Source organism: Amblyomma maculatum, chromosome 5 (genome assembly GCF_055883805.1).
Source record: "Amblyomma maculatum isolate TAMU_Amacu chromosome 5, ASM5588380v1, whole genome shotgun sequence".
Taxonomy (NCBI): domain Eukaryota; kingdom Metazoa; phylum Arthropoda; class Arachnida; order Ixodida; family Ixodidae; genus Amblyomma; species Amblyomma maculatum.
The window spans coordinates 85,766,166-85,784,705 of NC_139348.1; the positions used below are offsets into that span (position 1 = coordinate 85,766,166).

At 45.9% G+C, this 18,540-nt stretch overlaps 1 long non-coding RNA gene across 1 annotated transcript in view; it reads left to right on the plus strand.

Moving 5' to 3' along the window:
- LOC146188628 (uncharacterized) overlaps positions 1–18,540 on the plus strand; it is a 36,410-nt gene that overhangs the window by 14,525 nt on the left and 3,345 nt on the right. The window contains exons 2-5 of the long non-coding RNA XR_014707248.1: positions 4,048–4,196; positions 5,950–6,055; positions 12,390–12,481; positions 14,568–14,676. This is a non-coding gene — a long non-coding RNA (uncharacterized LOC146188628). The remainder of the gene's footprint in view (positions 1–4,047; positions 4,197–5,949; positions 6,056–12,389; positions 12,482–14,567; positions 14,677–18,540) is intronic.

An 18,540-nucleotide genomic window follows, 5' to 3' on the forward strand; every position in this document is an offset into this window, starting at 1 on the left:
AGGCAGAAGAAACAGCAAGAAACACCTACTGTATAGGGAAGCCCATCTATTCCCCACGCCTTCGCCCGAATTGTTTTACTATGGGTGCGGTAAATAAATAAACAATATCTAAGAATACCCTCAATAATTTGTGCTGGCTGCTTTTTCGTCGTCTTTGGACCCAGATTATTCTTTCTACATACAGGCATCTCTGGCAGAATTGTCAGTTTATTATTTTATATTGTAGCTTCAAGTAAACGTCAGGTTATTCTCGTTCTTCGAATCTTCCGCACCTCTCCATGGTGCTCCTCGATTAGGCAGGCGACGTGCAGTTCACACACAAACACGCAATGAGACGTAGGACGACGAACTTGCAGTAACAAAAGGAAAATGAACTTTATATAACAATAACACAAGATACAGAAAACTTATTTACAAAAGAGACGACACACTTTACAAAGGAGTTTGGGCGAAAGACTAACTGCAAACTGAGCGCATCGCTCTTTTTGCGACTTCTCAGTCGGGGCCTGCCTGCTACGCTGTCTTCTCCGAGCGAGAATCAAACCAAAATCAGAACGAGAACCGTCGATGGCTGCGCGGCGCGCTCTTAAATAGCCAGCGCAGAAGCTTCTAGGCGCGGAGCAGGAACGGAAAACAGCTTAGCGCTGCCAAAGCTATGCCTCCCTCCCTGGTCCCTCTGGAGAGGCCTCGAATTTACTCGAACGTGGTCAGCACGCGCGGCCCTCCCGCGCGAAGCGAGAAGGAGGGCCGGGACCTAGCGGGGGACTGCACGTGTGACATCGCCCATGACGACGAGGGCGAGGAGGCGCAGCGCGGTGGCCGAGATTACGTAATCGGTCGCGTCGTGTTCTCGAAGCTTGTAGAACATTCGATCGCCGGTTTCTGCGGCGCGCGCGCCGAAACATTAAAGGACCACCGCGGAATGCTAGTAGAAAGCAGCTTCACATTCATTCACTTTCGCATAAACATTTTTTATGTGTACATGAAGGATATGATGATATGCCGCTATCACTGCATATTTCGATAAAATTATGCTGGCTCATATTTTATTATTCCTTGCGAAAGGCTACGTTTTCACTTGCACATTCGCATTACAGGTTCCATTTCAGTGCCCTGGTAACGCAATAGCTTCATTGATTGCTAATTGTAATCAACGCAGACGCTAACACTGAAAAGCTGGCAACCATCAACGCAATCAGCTTAAGCGTCTTCTAGGGTTGGTTTCAGCCTCATGGCGGCGAGGTAATGTGAAAAAAATGTCAGGGTTCCAACGCTGCTCAACAGAATTTCAAGCGAAATATTTTGCTTCAAACGACCCGGCGTCGCATTGAACTCAACCAGCACTCCGTTGAACGCATCAAAATTACCGTACTTCTAGGCAGAGTACCCGGGCTCGAACCTAACCGCCGGCGGCTGCGTTTTGATGGAGGCAAAATGGAGAGGGATCCGTGTGCTGTGAATGTTGAAATCCTCAGGTGGTCGAAATTACTTCATAGCTGTCCACTTTGGTTGCATGGCTAGAAGGAGAGGTGTGATGAACGCGGCGCAATTACATACATAGGGTTGGCCCTGTGAGCGTTACAGCCGCTGGGGCCAAACGGAACGCTGCTTGCAGTCTGTGGCCTGGGGCGCCATCAGCATTCCGGAGGAGGCGTGAACACGTCCAAGGAACGCCATGCAGCAGGGGCGGTGTAGCACTGCGCCGAACGCCGATTAGAGGCAAACGATGAGAATCAAATGATAGGAGAGGAAGGATAGGCTTATGATTGATAATTGGTTCACAGGAAGAGGAAGGCACAGTATCTGTCACACTTCCTATGTGGACACCTGAACCGCGCCGTAAGGGATGAAAGCGGGAGTGAAAGTGAAAAGAGAGAAAGGAGAGCCGTAGTGGAGGTCTACGGAGTAATTTCGACCACCTGGGGATCTTTACGTGCGCTGACATCGCACAGAACATGGACGCCACTTAATTCGTTCCGCTTCCATCTAAACGCAGCCGCCGTGGTCGGGTTCGAAGCCGGTAACTCCGACACAGTAGTCGGCCGTCTTACCACTGCACCACCCCGGCGAGGCGATAGGGTTTTGCTATTCTCCTTTTTAAGAGACACCGCCGACTACGCGGTGTCTCTTAAAGAGGATAGGCTTTTTCCATTCTCCTCTTTAAGAGACACAGCGGAGTAGTCGGCAGTGGCCATGGCGCGCTAGCTGCGCACTTTGTGACGTCACTTCCTCCTGGCGCATGCGTAGCTGGATTTGCGGCGGCACCTCCGACCCACCCTCTTAGCGCATGTATAGAGTTTATTCACTTGACGCCTATGCAGGTGCACTGATTGGTTTATATGAAGGGAAAGGCGCGGTAACTGTCTCACTTGTTTTCGATAGACACCTGAACCGCACCGTAAGGGAAGGGAGGAAAGTGGGAGTGAACGTGGAAAGAGAGAAAGAGGAGCCGTAGTGGAGGGCTACGGAGTAATTTCGACCACTTGGGGATCTCTGACGTGCGCTGACATCGCACAGCACACGACGCCTCTTCGTTTCGCCTCCATCGAAACGCAGCCGCCGAGGTCGGGTTCGAACCCGAGTACTCCGGCACAGTAGGCGGGCGTCTTACCACTGCACCACCCCGGCGGGGCGCACAGCACAGCACACGAACACGCACAATGCAACATCAAAGAGGGAGAAAAAAGAGAGAGAGAGGGACCTACGGCGAATCATGACACGGCATATGTGAAATCCGAGCTCTGGTTGGACTGCGTCGCAAACGGCATCTCAAGTGTATGAAAGATGAACGGTTCGCAGCTGGGAGGACGCCGGTAGACCGGCGCCGAAACGCGACGGAAACGTTTTTTCTTGTGCTTTTAGTTTGGAACCGCCCAACGTTATGGCGTCTCCACAATGCAGGGTTACCACAACTGCCACCTGCGAAACCTGATAGTGAATAGGGTTTATAGCGGAGGTACCATAGCGGAGGCGGCGGCTCCGACGCGGCTCTCCAGCTGTGCTCCGTGTGACGTCACTCCCTTCTCGCTCATGCGAAGTGTGGTCTCTCCTGGGTTTCGTGAAAGAACACGCATCTATACGACATATACAAAATAGGTTGAACCTTCTGCAAGTTTTCTTGCCCATATAGCGCTTCCATGCCCTGATATGGTTATTGTGGTCGGGCTCACCTCATCCGGCGGTCCGGTTTCAGTTTAGAAGCTGCGATATTTAGTCTAATGAAGGATCCAGACAGAATGAATTCGTCAGGTTTGTGTTGGGAACAGGATATGGTATGTACTATCATGAGCAATATGAGCAAGAAAACACGAGCGCGAGGCAGATAGCCTCGAAACCCACTTGGGGCGATACGGTGCGGCCGCTGTGGGAAACAAAAGGGAAAGGGCGCTGCGGTTCCGTTAACTGTTGTCACTCCCGCCTTACTAGCATTACTGCGAAACGGCAGCTGATTGCGAGGCACCGGCCGCTAGCGATGATAAGGCGGTTTTGAAGCGCAGATTGTGAACAGTGGTATCTGTAGTTCTGCGCCAGATAACGCTGTTTACGTTTTCGTTTCTTACTTTTTCTTTCTGGGTGTATGTGCTTGGCAAGCATGCTGTAATGACCTTTTTCTGGTCGACGTTTTTTTAATGGCCTATGATATGGCCAGTCACACCTCTCACGCAAACGTTCAAATCTGCGAAGAACAATATGTAAAAATGCCTCATCACTTCCGACAGGCGGCCGGTGTCTTGCAATCAGCTGCCGTTTCGCAGTAATGCCAGTAAGGCGGGAGTGACAACAGTTAACGGAACCACGGCTCCCTTTCCACTTTGTTTCCCACAGCGGCCGCACCGTATCGCCCCAAGTGGGTTTCGAGGCTATCTGCCACGCGCTCGTGTGTTCTTGCTCATGTTGCTTATGATAGTACAATATAAGCTCCAAACGGAGCGTCTTCTGTGGTTTGAGATCCTATTTTGGCCTGGTTGCTTTATTCATTTACACAGGATGAAGTTTTAAATAGAAAAGTGTAACCTTATTATGTTAAATTGCTTTTTATTATTCTAGAACACTTGTCGGAAGTGACAAAATGAGGAACAGAGGATCTAATATTCTGCCCTGTGCCATGCTTTCCTTGCTTTCACTTGGTCGTGCAAACATCTTAGAAAACGTGAAATATGTTTATGTTCAGAATGTCAAAGTGGATGAAATTAAACGTAAGTATTCTGAATCGTTTTTCTAACATGAATTCCAAATATAGTGCGATAGGTACTTTCCAGAGTAGACGAATTCAGTTTTGCACATTCGCCGTCATTTATTTCTGGCGAATTTTGTGCAATAAAAGCACGACAAAGGTTTTGCTAGTATCTCAACCTCACAATTAATGCTTTCTAACTGAAAGTCATCGCCGTCGCCTTAACCCAGAATTAGGTACAATGTCCGAAAATTAAGCGGCCGCTTTCGGCGGCTGCGGGAGCTGATCGCGATCTGACATATCGTTGTCAAAACAGATGGCGGCTCGGCGTAAAAAGACTGAACGTTGCTTTCTAAATATTACCTGCACTTCCACTTTAATTTGGCAATCAGCAACCCAGGTGGCCATGGGCCGCTATCCCGCGCAATTCGGGCGGAGCTCAAGGATTCATGTAATTTTTCTTGCTCTTATTAGGTTGTAAAATCAATTTTAAAAGCATAGTATTCATGATCTGACGCGTCTTCGCTTCACTTACATAAGCCTCGTCCCTGGCTATAAATTCAGTTTTGATTCCTGCTTTCATCTCGCTGCTTCAATATAGTCCCACATTGAACAAAAAACGGTTACTTGTTCTGAACTCATGGAACTGCAGGAATGTGGCTCGAAAACGTAACTTCGCCAGGCATCAATATAAAATAATTATTGACCGTTTTACGCTTTATTAACGCGAAAGCATTAATTCACTATGTTCACAAATTTTTGTCCGCAGACCGTGTTCACAAACCATGTACGCAGACCGCGTTCACAAGATCATGTCCGCAGCAGTTGCGGGTAATTAAGAAGTGATAGAGGTTAATGAGGGGTGTCAATCGATAGAGGCTGACGAAATGTTGCTGCAGAAGAAATAATTAGGCCAAAACAGTAACTAGGTAACAAGTTAGAATAACTGGTTCACCGGAAAGCTATGGCGCAGTATCTGCCATACTTGTTCTGTGGACGCCTGAACCGTGCCGTAGGGAAGAGAGGAAGGTGGGAGTGACCGCGGAAAGAGAGAAACGGGTACGGTAGTGGATATGACGTCAATGATCTGACGTCACGCAACCGGAAGTAGAGCCAAAAGGGGCATAGGAAGGATATGACGCGCAATTTGAAAGTACCAAAAACTAAGAGAGATAAACAAGAAATGAATTAATGTGAGGTGGAGGATGTGACGTCAGGCAACCGGAAAAAGAGCCGCAAAAGGGCATAGGTAGGGCTTGGCGCGCAATTTGAAAGTACAAAGGAATAAAATGAGCAAACTTGAAGTGAATTAAGCTACTACAAGCAATCAGAAGCAACCAACAGCAGCATCCGTGCTTTCGCACTACTCCAACATAAATTCTGCAGTGCTCTATAACTTGTTTTAGATGCAATGTAAAATTAACTAATAAATAGCTAACTGCGCTTCACCAGTGGTGGATTTATTGTCGTGCTGGGAGGTGATTGTTTCTAGGCTCCTTTGATCCACGTTTGAACTAAGACTGCCTGTCCAGCGTAGTTTTGCATTGCCTAATATGTTTCCCAAGAGTGGAGAAAGGAGATCACGATGCATGCTGAAAAACATTTTACTGTTGGCGATGCAGTTGCTGAAAAAACATCACGAAGCAAACATCTTGGTAATGACAATTTTTCTTATACACAGAATATTCTGCAGGAATCACATTCTTCTCTGCTGTGCCAGAGCACTGGAAGCGCTGTGTATTATTTCTCTCTGAAAGCAAATATTTTCCTTACAGATACATGCGAATACAGAAATTACACCTTTAATTCGACACTTGTCCTGACGGATCCTTGCATGTCGCTGGAGTGCTATTGGAGGAAACAAGAAGTGGTGATTTCTGAGTACGACATAAACTTTATTCGTTTATTGTTAATGCATTTAAAATATTTAATGTCATTTCTTGCTGAGAGAGCACTCGAATGCTTATTGTATTCCTGGTTACTTCTGAACATGTTATAAATAAGTCAGTCATAAATACGTCACTCATCCATATCCGTTTATATTTTTGGGGTGCGAAATCGATCAGATCTAAAACATTATCCCCTCTTGCGTATTATTTCGCGCGATAACAAAATAATATTTAACCAACACGAGGGCATCAGCCTAGAGCCCTACATGCTTATTCTCAATATTGGGCAACACGAAGGAATAACCCTACAAGAAAACGATGTTTTTTAAATTGAGGACATTGCAGAAAGAATTAGGCAAGGTTTTGTGTAGTGCGACTGGAAACAGGCTTTTTAAAATTCTTCTTGCCAGTTTAGAACGCTCCAGTAGCGACCTTGAGCAATTTGTTTTACTCTTTGTTCTCTGAGAAGCTCTTGTTACGAGTTCACCTTTTTCGAGTCAGGTATCGTTATGTGAGCTGCACCATTTATTTTTCTTTACTGTGCGCTTCCTCACAAATAATTATATTACCATGGCATCCGGTTTACTCCCCAGGTAGCACAGAATGTGGGGCCCCAGTAGGTCCGATGTAGGCAAGTGGGGCTGGGGCAACCATCATAAAACCTGCATCGGTCCCCGATGGGGCAAAAGTGGGCAAGCCCCATTTGGGCTTGCCCCAGCTCCTCCTGCATTGGTCCCATAGCGACATTGCTCGGGCTAATGCAGCCCACATTCCTGCATCTAAACCGCAAGGGTCCTTCGTCGGATATTTGAGGGCAATCCAACCTAAATGTGGGCTCTTTATGGGAAAGCCCTCATAGATCTGAAATGTGGCCGCCCCAATAACATCTTTGTGAGACCTACATCGGCCGTAGGGGGGCAAAAAAATGGACAAGCCCACATGCTGCCCCAATCGGCCCCTTGTAGGTTACTTGAGGGCAGGTGAAATACGAACACGAGCTCAATTTGGGCAAGCCCTCTTGAAGCCCAAATGAGGCAGCCTTAGCTAAACCGCTTTAGGTCCCACATAGGCTGTAATGGGGCTGGAAGGCGGGCGTGCCCGCATGGTACCAAAATTGGTCCCTTGTGGGAAATGTGAAGGCACGTGCAACAGCAAGTGGGATTTTGGTTCAAAAACAACACCCAGCCCAATTGGGGCTGCCCATACAAAACCGCTGTAGGTCCCGCATCGGCCGCAATGGGGCTAAAGACGTGCGTGCAATTGTGTAATGATTCTTTCCAACCTTTACTTGTATTAAATGTTGCCCTATATTACTATTATAGATGATTTGTATAACAGCTGTTGCCATGTTTAGTCGGTTAGAAATATTACGTGGCTTTAGTTCTCGCGCTCATGCAAATTGCGCTAAAAATACTAAAACATACTGATTGCTAACTGTTGCTCCTAATGTGGTTGCTTTGGATAGCCTGCAAAACCCAGCACAAAATTACTGTTCAGAACACACATCTCCATAGCCTGAACAAGATGTACACAAAGTCATTAAGGCTAGAATAATGTTAGGAAGTATTGTAAAATTTAATATTGTGGCTGTTTAGAATTGAGCAGACAAGCATAAAATAATTACCTAATTATGTGCAAAATAATGATTGGAAAACTTGGAAAAGGGCTTTCCATCAATTTCCTGCATCGGAGCCCTATAGTTACAATGTGGGCAAGCCCAAGTGCGGCTTGCGCTATAGAGCCCACATCGGTCCTGTCATTATATGAGGGGCTAACCGAAATAAAAAAAATAAATGTTAATCCTGAGCGGCTGCCCGAATCTGTCCAAAGTAGGACCATCGTGGGGAGTTGGCAGGATGCGTCCTTTTGGCAATGCGGGAAAAATGTGGGCAGCCCCGCAAGGGCTGCCTGCATCGGTCCCTAGTGGGGCCCATCGGGGCTTTGTCGACAGCCCCCTTCAGGCCTAGGTCGGCCCTTCTTGCAGCACCCACATTAAGCCCACCGGGGCTGTCCTGCTTTGTTACATCGAACCCACCAGGGGCCCCCCTTCATCGCCCACTTTGTGCTACCTGGGTCGTTAAAGGTGTCCCAAAATATGTCGACCGCATCACTATAAGTAACCAATGAAATATGGCTTCATATTATAACAGGGATGTTGATGTGAATAAAGTAAGCTTCCCCTACATGGCAAAGTTTTGCGTTATTCTTTCCTGCTCGCACCGGGAATTGTGAGGCTTTTATGAAAACCCCTAATCGCTTTTTGTTCTGAAAATAACCGTGAAGGGCAAGTGCGGATTAAATGCAAAGTGGTTTTACGAAACAATTCAGAAGGTATATAAATGTCAACCGCGCGTTTTTAGACAATTGTGAGGCATATGTGTTTTATTATTAAATGCTTCTATAAGTATCGTGAAAGAATTGTACATAATAAACTTGAATTTTGTTAAATATAACACGCCCGACTGAAAAATGAAAACCATAGGGCGCGTATTTGAGCATTATTAGCAAAATCTACAAACCGTTCCAGGGAGGGCATGCAAATTATGTTTATATTCATGCAAAACAATGTACGCATATAGCAAATCTATAAACTCAAATATTAGGTATGCTAGTCCATTGAATTTAGTGCACTCGCCTTCTCCGCATTGTCGCAAAGCCATGTGCTGCCGTTTTTTCAACACCGTTGCGGTTCGTTAAGGGTCGTCCACCGAAGCGAAGTAAGCATCCGAAGCGGCCTCACGTAGATGTAAAGTGGTGTAACAAACATAATTCTGGTGGTGTGTATCTCACAGCCAGCCACTTATGTTCGATATCCGGGTACTTCAGATTCAAACAAGCCTAGAATTAAGAGCGCGATCTCCTGCTTCGATGTCGCATTAATGCTGGACCAGCCTGTGCCTTTTATTTGCGGCCAGTCTTTTTATATTGCTCTTTTTCCTGGTGGTACCTGTGTTTATAATCGAGGACAATGAAAAGTATTATAGCTTTCAAAATGTTCCAAATGATTCAGTGTACCAACTAGTTTTACTATATGTCATCCCTTTATAAGAATGCTCAATAGTATCGAAATGACTGAATAAATTCACGGGGTTTATAGAGATTCTTAAAGGGTTCGTTTTGATGAAATAGTGTCTGCAGTTGAGAAATATTGAGTAGAGATGCGTACAGAGATGGGTAATCACATCCAGTAAATAAATAATACCTTTGGTGTATAGCATGTAAATTAACAGTAGTGAGTGAGAATGATATATACTTCCGAAATGAATGAAGCTTTTTACAGTAGTTAGGAGTGGCTTAGCGTATTCATCGGCGTGCGCTAAGCTGATACTTGGCGCCTAATGATGTGGAGTGTGGTAGAAAGCTGAGGATATAGACCGGGCCCAAGGGGCAGGTATAGCTCTCAGTTCCTGCTTTTCCCTACACCAACGACTAAGTGCAAAAAGTAGTTGGCTCCGCCGTGGAAAAACACCGATGCGACAAGCTGCTCCTTAGCATGTAGCATACAGGGCCAGTTTAATAAGTAAGCGATTTCTCCTGAACATCCACGTGAGAATAGGCCTTACGGCTGCAAAAGAAACCTAAGCATCTTTATAAAATATTTTGTAGTTCAGTACGCTGCACAGATTCCTTATACCCGTGCATACGTCATCAGGTAGCGAAGTAAATATACGCGTTTATTATAGGTCTGCTCCGCCTCTGGGAGTTACCTTGCATTTGACAAGGGACACTAGGCATGCTTTCTCCAGAGGCAACAGAGGAAAAACCAGAGAGTATAAGGCACCGCTATGTACTGAAGATTACCGGACGCACAAGTGAAATGAAATGATACTAGCAAGCAGCCTGCAAGCAAATATGCAGTTACAATCCCATCAATGTAATCTGTAATGCTCACAGGTGCCGCGTATTTTCCATAGATAGAACAATCTATAACATCCAACGGATAAGGTGATCTACCCACCCCCGCAAACGCAAGTCAGGGACCGGGTGCCGCCGCCGCAAATGCAACCTCAGTGGGTTTTGGATCCCCGTAGCTCCTTCAGCCAGTTAGACGAGTAGTAGTGGAGCTCAGGGTCCAAGCTGTGCAGCAGGGTCTCCCTGGGTCTCTATGCCGGTATTGTGTGTCCCCGCGGGAGAGTAAGAGAATTCCCAAATTATGTAGTCCAGGGTTCATCTCGCCCCACTAAGATTACACCTATCGCTCTGGCATCGGGGAATATGTGGTTCGCTATGACTGTTTGCGGATATGTGTAAACAGGATTTCTTCAATTTCTCCCAACCTTAGCTATTAACTGTGAATACTAAAATCTAAAAATAACCTAAGATATTGGAACAGTTTTTTTCGCACTTGCTGTGTTGGTAAAGTAGTAATGGGGCTCGGATGCTTCGCCCTAGGATGAGATTACGAAATTCGGCTATGGCAGCCGCTTTTCTATGGAGGAAAAACAATGCTTCCTTGTGCTGCGCAATATCAATGCAAGTGAAGGAATTCGAGATAGCCGAAATTTCCGGAATTATTAACTACGGAGTCTGTTATAGGCCGAGGCACTTTGGGACGTTAAGAGCCATAAATTGAATTAATTAATTTCTTTTTCACAGTGAGGGAATTACTTTTATTGATGTATTTATCACATTCATTTTAATATGCCGAAAGCTAAGGAAATTTTTCAGCTTACCAGGCAGGGGCAGCTTTCGTATGCACGTGGTATAAAGCTGGTACGTCCCACCGCGACACTGGCGATCGAACCGATTGGGACAGAGACAGAAAAAAAAGTCACCCCCTACGTTGTACGATGGTAATGTGTTGAAGTAACCGACTGGTAAAACCTATTAGGAGACTAGGAATATACGGTGCCTGTTTCTTGATTCGCTCACTATATGGTTGCCCTGTGCTATGGCAAAACGTTGACCTATGTGGTCCTCTTTCTTACACACCTGATGGCAATCGCTGGGGCATCGTCGCCGTCGATCACCTGACGCGATATGCCGAAACCGCCACGCTCCCAGCTGCAACAGCCCGCAATGTGTCTGGTTTGTTATTGAAGAACTTCATTCTCCTTCACGGTGCTGCGCTCCTCGTGCATTGCTCAGTGGCAGAAGCCGTGCTTTCTTATCTAATGCCGTTCAAGCCTTTCTCGCTTAGTGCAATTAGCTTAGTGCTTGTACCACCTACCACCCGTAAACAAACAGCCTTACTGAACGATTTATTCGCACACTGGGTGACCTACTCGTGCAATACTGATACGCAATCTAGCACGGGTTTCTCTCTGTTCTTTTTGCTTAACGGTCGGCATTCGTCTGTTCCCCTTGATACGGTTCTCCCCTACAACCCCGACGCATCAGAATGCCCCCCAGCGCCCGAAGCTGTACAGTATGCCGAAGAATGCCGCCAGTTTGCCCGCACATTCACGACCGACTCTCAGTGGCGCCAAGAATATCGCCATGACACCGATCAGAAGAATGCACCACACTTCGAGCCAGGCTCACTCGTATGGCTATGGGTTCCACCCGGCAGCCCTGGTCTCTCAACAAAACTAATCTCTAAGTATCATGGGTCCTACCGTGTCATTGAGAGCACTTCACCAGTGAACTACATTGTTGAGCCGGTTCCGCCAACTTCCGATTTGCGACGCTGTGGCAGCGAGACTGTACAGGTGCAGCGCCTTAAGCTGTTCTACGATCCCATTGTAGCTTTGTCCCCTTAAGTCGCTAGAATGGTTTCATTTTTTCGGGGGGGGGGGGGGGGGGAGGGCGGGCATTGTGAAGAAGAAAATGAGCCCTCTTTTCTGGACGCTGACGAAGAGGAAGCAGTCTAGGGAATTCCGATCACGCACGTGCGCTTTCTCGCCTACCTCGACGCCGTCCTCGAAGCGTAGATTGTCAATACTATAGTCTTGCCTTTTCACGCCATTTTTCTTTCCAAGAGTTGGATTTCGAAACACCCACAAAGGCTTATTCACAGTCTGATCGCCTATTGAGTGCTAACGCAGTAAGCAACAAACAATACATAAGTTAAAAATCCACCTTTCCCTTCTATTGATTAATCGTCTCGTTATTTTCACGGAAGAATACAAGACGAACATCAGCATGCTGGGTTAATGCCATGATATCTTTATTGTTAGAACATGATTATTATGTTATGTGCGTTGCGTATGCCAGTTACCAGTAAACAATAATGTAAAACAGCGCCTTGTCCTCTTTCTTCCTACTTCTATACATGCTTCCGTGGTTAATATCTGCGTTTGAATATGAGTCACGTATATCATCAGCTGTAAAAAGTGATAACATAGCGATGATATGAAACTAACAAGCGTACGAATGAATTTCAGGTGTAAGCAACCGAAACGAAATTGTGTACAAAGGCCCAGTGAGGGAAAAGTATTTCCAGAGTGTTGTCAGACGACGTGCTTCGAAGAAACATGTAAGAGTTTTAGACACACAATCCCATTTTTGAAGATTGGCGAAGCATTTTGCTTCCAAACGTGTTATGTTGTTTCAAAATGTTCTGAGTCCACGTTCTCTTCGGTTGTATATCGTGTGGCTATGAGCCAAATCTTATGCTATCGCGAAAGCTGCGTAGTATAGAATGGCGGGTAATTGTCTGTAGGTTCGACGCAATCTGTCACCCCCACACACCACAACTTTTCCTCTCCGTCTTGTAAATATCGTCGGTTCTAGAGACGCAGGAAGCTCGGTGAGGCTCCACATGCGCTAATGATACTTTCCATTGACTGACCGCTGAGGCCAATTCTTACTCAAAGCGTTATTGCGTTACGTGCAGTATAATATTTAGTTCCACAGCCTGCTGAAAGGCAATGCAGCAACTACAAGCAAAGATGTTAGTTTTATTGCGAAGAAGCAAAATATAGGGCATCACAATGCATACAGAGCAGTAAGTTCAAATTTGGTGCGGTATCGGCAACTTGGCAGCAGCAGACTGTCTGTCAACGTCGAGCCTTCATGCGCATCCAATGCACTGTTTCTGTTCCATGTGCGATAACGACCCTCATATTAGCGCTCTGCGGGTCTTCACAAAAATAGTTTCTCGTCGTTTCGAATATCATTAGGTACAGTCTTCTCCAGGACTAGACAGTTGCCATTACATTTTAAAACTAGGCTATCTTCATAAATATATGAATTATTTCAGGTTAGTTAATTCCATAAATAGAAATGTTTTCTAAACTATATGTCCGCTAAGAACTATAGCTTCTTGGTGCAAATATTTTCCTATATTAAACTCATCGTTAGGAAGCTTTTAAGTTCTTTTCAAACATTGTAATGAAGGGCAGCCAAATACATAAAGTTTAGGGCGTTACTAATTTTCCTAATCAGAATTTCGGCGTCAAGATCCTATTACGTCATCGGTGTCAGAGCATAAACTGCAATTGTGGCTATAACTACGCTCTAAGCCTTTTACGCAACTTTCCTATGCTGAGCCCATCGATACAGTAAAACGAATCATTAGTGAAAAAAACATAGATCATTGCTAGTTATGCTAGACGTAGAAAACCTTACACCTTCACACACTTGGAGTTCTAGGAACATACAAGGAAATTTTCATACTGGTTTTGTCAGCATATATTGCTGACAATACATACTTGCTCAATTATTTCAAAAACGTCATAAGTAGTCGTCTTTCGTTGCTTTTTTCTTCCCTAGAGGAAATTTTACATGGCTGACGAACATGGTCACAGTAAATTCGAGCGAGGGATTCTAGGTTTTCGTTTTTTGAAAGCCTGCGAAAAATAAATTCTGGATCTGGTTTTTATTATCTAACTCATCGAGGATGTCCTCCCAGCTGGAGCTGAACAGCCCATCAATTCGCTATTAGAAGGAACTGCACATGGTAAAAGCATGCCTTCATTAGCAGCAGTATTACAGTATGACAGCAGCAGTATTACATCATTAAAAGCGCAGCTTAGCCTTACCCCCTGTCATCACGTCATAAAACTGCTCTTCTAATTCTTTTTCATACATTTTATCACTCATTGCCTCCTGTCAATAATGTTATCAGACCACCCTACCGCTATTCCCGCAATTCCCATTCCAACACTTTTTATCTCCCGCCCACGCGCACTGTCACATACCAAAAGTCATTTTTCGCTCGCACTGCCAATGATTGGAATCACCTGCCTTACCATTTTGCCAACATCAGTGACCTGCCACGCTTCAATTCTTCAATCGAAGCCCATCTTTCAAGCCTTCCCTCATAAATGCATTTTGCCATGTTTCCCCACCCCTCACGTAATGTCCCAGCTAAGTACCTTTGAGGTATAATAAATAAATAAATAAACCTTGCCGCCTCAAACTTTTTAACATTCCAAAGTTGCTTGTTGGCAAGTCATAACAGCACGTTTTAGTCTCTACAATAAAGTAAGAAAGAATGCCTTTTTTAAAGAAAAGGATAGAAAAATTTCTTCACAAAGTACTAAAGCTCCGCGCTATTCTGCTACGAAAATTGGATGTTTCGGCATTTGCACTTCGTGAACTGTTGTTTTCCTGCACAGACCGTTGCCTGACACCAGATGGAGTATTGTTAGAAGACGGACAAAGCTTCAGCTGCACGTCACCATGTGTAAAGTACACCTGCAGAAAAGGAACACTTGAAACTGAGAGGTAAGATATCGATTGCATCAAACAATGAAATAGCTCTGAATTTAAAGTCATCTTTACTTTTTAAAGCCAGAAGCAGATATCAGCCGCTAGGTTATAAAGGTACTCAGTGGTTGATTTATTGTACGAAAACAGCATTCCAGGAACAGTAATGAGTTATGTAGAACCCGCGTCTGCTTTTGTCAGTGAACGTAATCAAATTTTCTTCTGGTGCACATAATCCAAATGGTAGAAGCACGTACCTGCCAATCTCGCCCACTGCGTAATTTTAGGTACTTGGAATTTTAAGCATTTCATACAGGAGAAAATTTGAAAATGTCCCGGAATGGGTGGGATCTGCAGTAATTTAAGGTACCCGGTAGGGTAAAGAGCAATATAAATGCGAGCACCAAAACGTTTCAGAGTAGAACTTCACCATAACATCCCATACATTTACCCCTTTCCAAAGGCAAATATGATACATTGATACAAAAACACATCGCATTGGTTTCTTATGGAAGACGAAAATAATTGACGTAAACGCAGGACAAACCTCCGAAAGAAAACTTTCATACCCATAAGAACCGTAGACGATCTCTGTAGATATATTTGTTAAACTATTTGTCAATACTCCACTCGTAAAGTATAATAAAAACTGTCCTCGCATAACACTCGATTTAACCTTGGTATGACTACCTTTATATTGGTAATCATAGCGTTAATATTACTGTTATTTTAAGTCGAGCATAAAGCTCGAGCTAAACAGAGCAAGTGCAATTTCAATTATCTTCCAAAGAATCAGTCATAACTGTGTGGTCACTCAACGGTTACGAGGGCATAGCACTACATACTTGAGCGATAACTTGACTGAGCAGAACATCTGAATCTGCTGTTTTATTTGTTACCCTACCAGTGGCAAAATGTAAAGTAATTACTTTAGTATTATTTAAATGGCAGTTTAATAAGTGCTCGTGTCATCCACACAACTCGCAAGGTGACGTACGAGATGCGTGCGGATGATTAGAAAACCCTAAGCTATATTTGCCTCAGGCGAGTATTACTTTTTAAGCTAAAATTAGTAGTCAAGAGACATACAGTAAAAATCATTATATATACTGTAATTTGTGGAGCGAGTCCATATTATTCTTTATTATTCGCTAGCATAGCCAATTTTATCCCTCATTATGTTAAGCCGGCAAATTGTAATTATCGTTACTTGCTCTATATTGCGGAGAGCCAGGTCTTCTACCTCAGCAACCAAAGTCTCTCTTTTGCTCTCTTTATTGACCAGTCAAGCGAGAAGTCTAGATTAGAGCTTCTTAATTTCAACATGTTACAGAGTGTACTGCGGAAATTCATGTACCCGGCAGGTCTAGTCGCGCTTCATACAGTTAATTTATTTGTTACCATTGTAATAGGGCGTTTATTGACGCTCAGATGGAGAGCTGTGAGGAGAGGACCTTGCAACGGCGAGCCCAGCGTACTTCTTCTTTGTCTTCGTCGCACAACGCACTGGTGCATGTCGATGGCTGAAGTGCTATCACAGTACATTTTCCCCCCGGGTAAAAAAAAAAAGGAGCCATCCTGGCGACTTATGGCGCGGAAAGCACAGCGGGGTCATAGAATGGCTTCAATCGGTTCACGTGAACTGTTTAATGACCACGGCGACGCAAGTCCGCAGAGGGCGTGACGGGCTCAACTACGTAGTTGACTGCAGATGTTTGCTGGAGGACCCTATATGGCCCGTGGTAGCGAGCAAGAAACTTCTTTGAAAGGCCAGGGGTTGTGGAGGGAACCCAAAGCCACACCAGAGAGTTCGGGAGATATGACGAAGCTTCGCCGGTATCACGGAGGTATTTTTGTTGCCACTGATTTTTTGTTGTGAGAGAGCGGGTGAGCTGACGGCATTCTTCTGCGTACGTGACGGCATCGGATAGCGGGGAAGATTCGGAAACGTCGGGGCGGTAGGGAAAAAGTGTGTCCGTAGTACAGGGTGGCTCGCGCCCGTAAAGGAGAAAGAATGGAGAGAATCCAGTAGTGGTCTGTGTCGCCGTGTTATATGCGTAAGTAACAAACGGTAGAACTTGGTTCCAATTGGAATGGTCGGTGTTCACGTACATAGCCAGCATGTCACCGAGAGTGCGGTTGAAACATTCTGTCAGTCCATTCGTCTGAGGGCGGTACGAGGTAGCGGTGCGGTGTATGATGCGGCATTCTTTCAGGAGAGCCTCAAGAGCGTCTGATAAAAAAACGCGTCCGCGGTCACTGAGCAGTTCGCGAGGGGCACCATGGCGAAGAAGCAGGTTTTTCAGAATAAAGGCAGCCACGTCGCGTGCGGAAGCAGAGGGCAATGATGATGTCTCAGTGTAGCGGGTCAGATGATCCACTGCCACGATAATCCAGCGGTTGCCAGCTGAAGTTGTAGGAAGGGGACCGTATAGATCTATGCCTACGCGATCAAACGGACGGGCAGGACAGGGCAACGGCTGCAACGAAGCAGGAGACTTGAGAGGAGTTTTTCGACGTTGGCAAGACTGGCAAGAGCGGACAAAATGGCGGACAAAGCGGTACATTCCACGCCAGAAGAAGCGTAGACGCAAGCGCGTGTAGATTTCAACACTCCGCCGTGGGCGCACTGGGGATCAGTATGGAAAGCAGCACAAATTTCGACCCGGAGATGACGGGGGATGACTAAAAGCCACTTTCTTCCGTCGTGAAGATAATTGCGGCGATAGAGCAGCCTGTCACGAATTGAAAAATGGTGAGCTTGGCGTGCAAGCGCCCTAGACAAACAACCTGGAGAGTGACTTGAAAGAAAGTCCAGAAGTGTAGATATCCACGGGTCGCGCCGCTGTTCCGTGGCCATGTCGATAGTGGCAAGCGAAGACAAATCGTAGGCGCAGATCTCGTCAGACAACGAAGAGGGAGGCAGCGGTGAGCGCGAAAGAGCGTCCGCGTCAGTATGCTTGAGGCCTGAGCGATATATGACACGAATGTCATACTCTTGGAGGCGAAGAGCCCAGCGAGCAAGGCGGCCGGACGGGTCCTTGAGGGACGCCAGCCAGCACAGAGCGTGATGATCAGTGACCACATAAAATGGTCGGCCATAGACATACGGACGGAATTTGCCGATGGCCCAAATAATGGCCAAGCATTCTCTTTCCGTAACAGAATAATTGGACTCTGCCTTGGTCAAGGTGCGGCTTGCGTACGCCACCACATAGGCTCGGATACCAGGTTTGCGTTGGGTGAGAACGGCGCCTATCCCAATACCGCTAGCGTCAGTGTGAATCTCAGTTGGCGCATTCGGGTCGAAGTGGCGGAGGATGGGAGGCGAAACCAAAAGACGGCGTAAAGTGTTGAAGGCGTCACCACAAGCAGGTGTCCATGTGGACAGGTCGGAGTTGTCGGAGAAGAGCTGGATGAGAGGAGCAATAATAGAGGCGAAATTTAAGATGAAGCGGCGAAAGTAGGAGCACAGGCCGATGAAACTTCGGAGCTGCTTCAGTGATTTTGGGCGTGGGAATTCGGCAACTGCACGAAGTTTCGTGGGATCGGGAAGAATGCCATCCTTAGAAACGACATGACCTAGAATAGATAGTCGGCGAGCAGCAAAGCGGCACTTCTTCAGATTCAATTGGAGGCAGGCGGTAGCGAGACAAGTGAGAACGTCCTTCAGTCGGAGCAGGTGGGATTGAAAATCGGTAGAAAAGACTACGATATCATCGAGATAGCAAAGACAGGTTCGCCGCTTGAATCTACGAAGCACAGTGTCCATGAGGCGTTCAAATGTGGCCGGGGCGTTGCAAAGCCCAAAGGGCATGACGTTGAATTCATATAGTCCATCTGGTGTGATGAAGGCAGTTTTAGAGCGGTCAGCGTCATCCA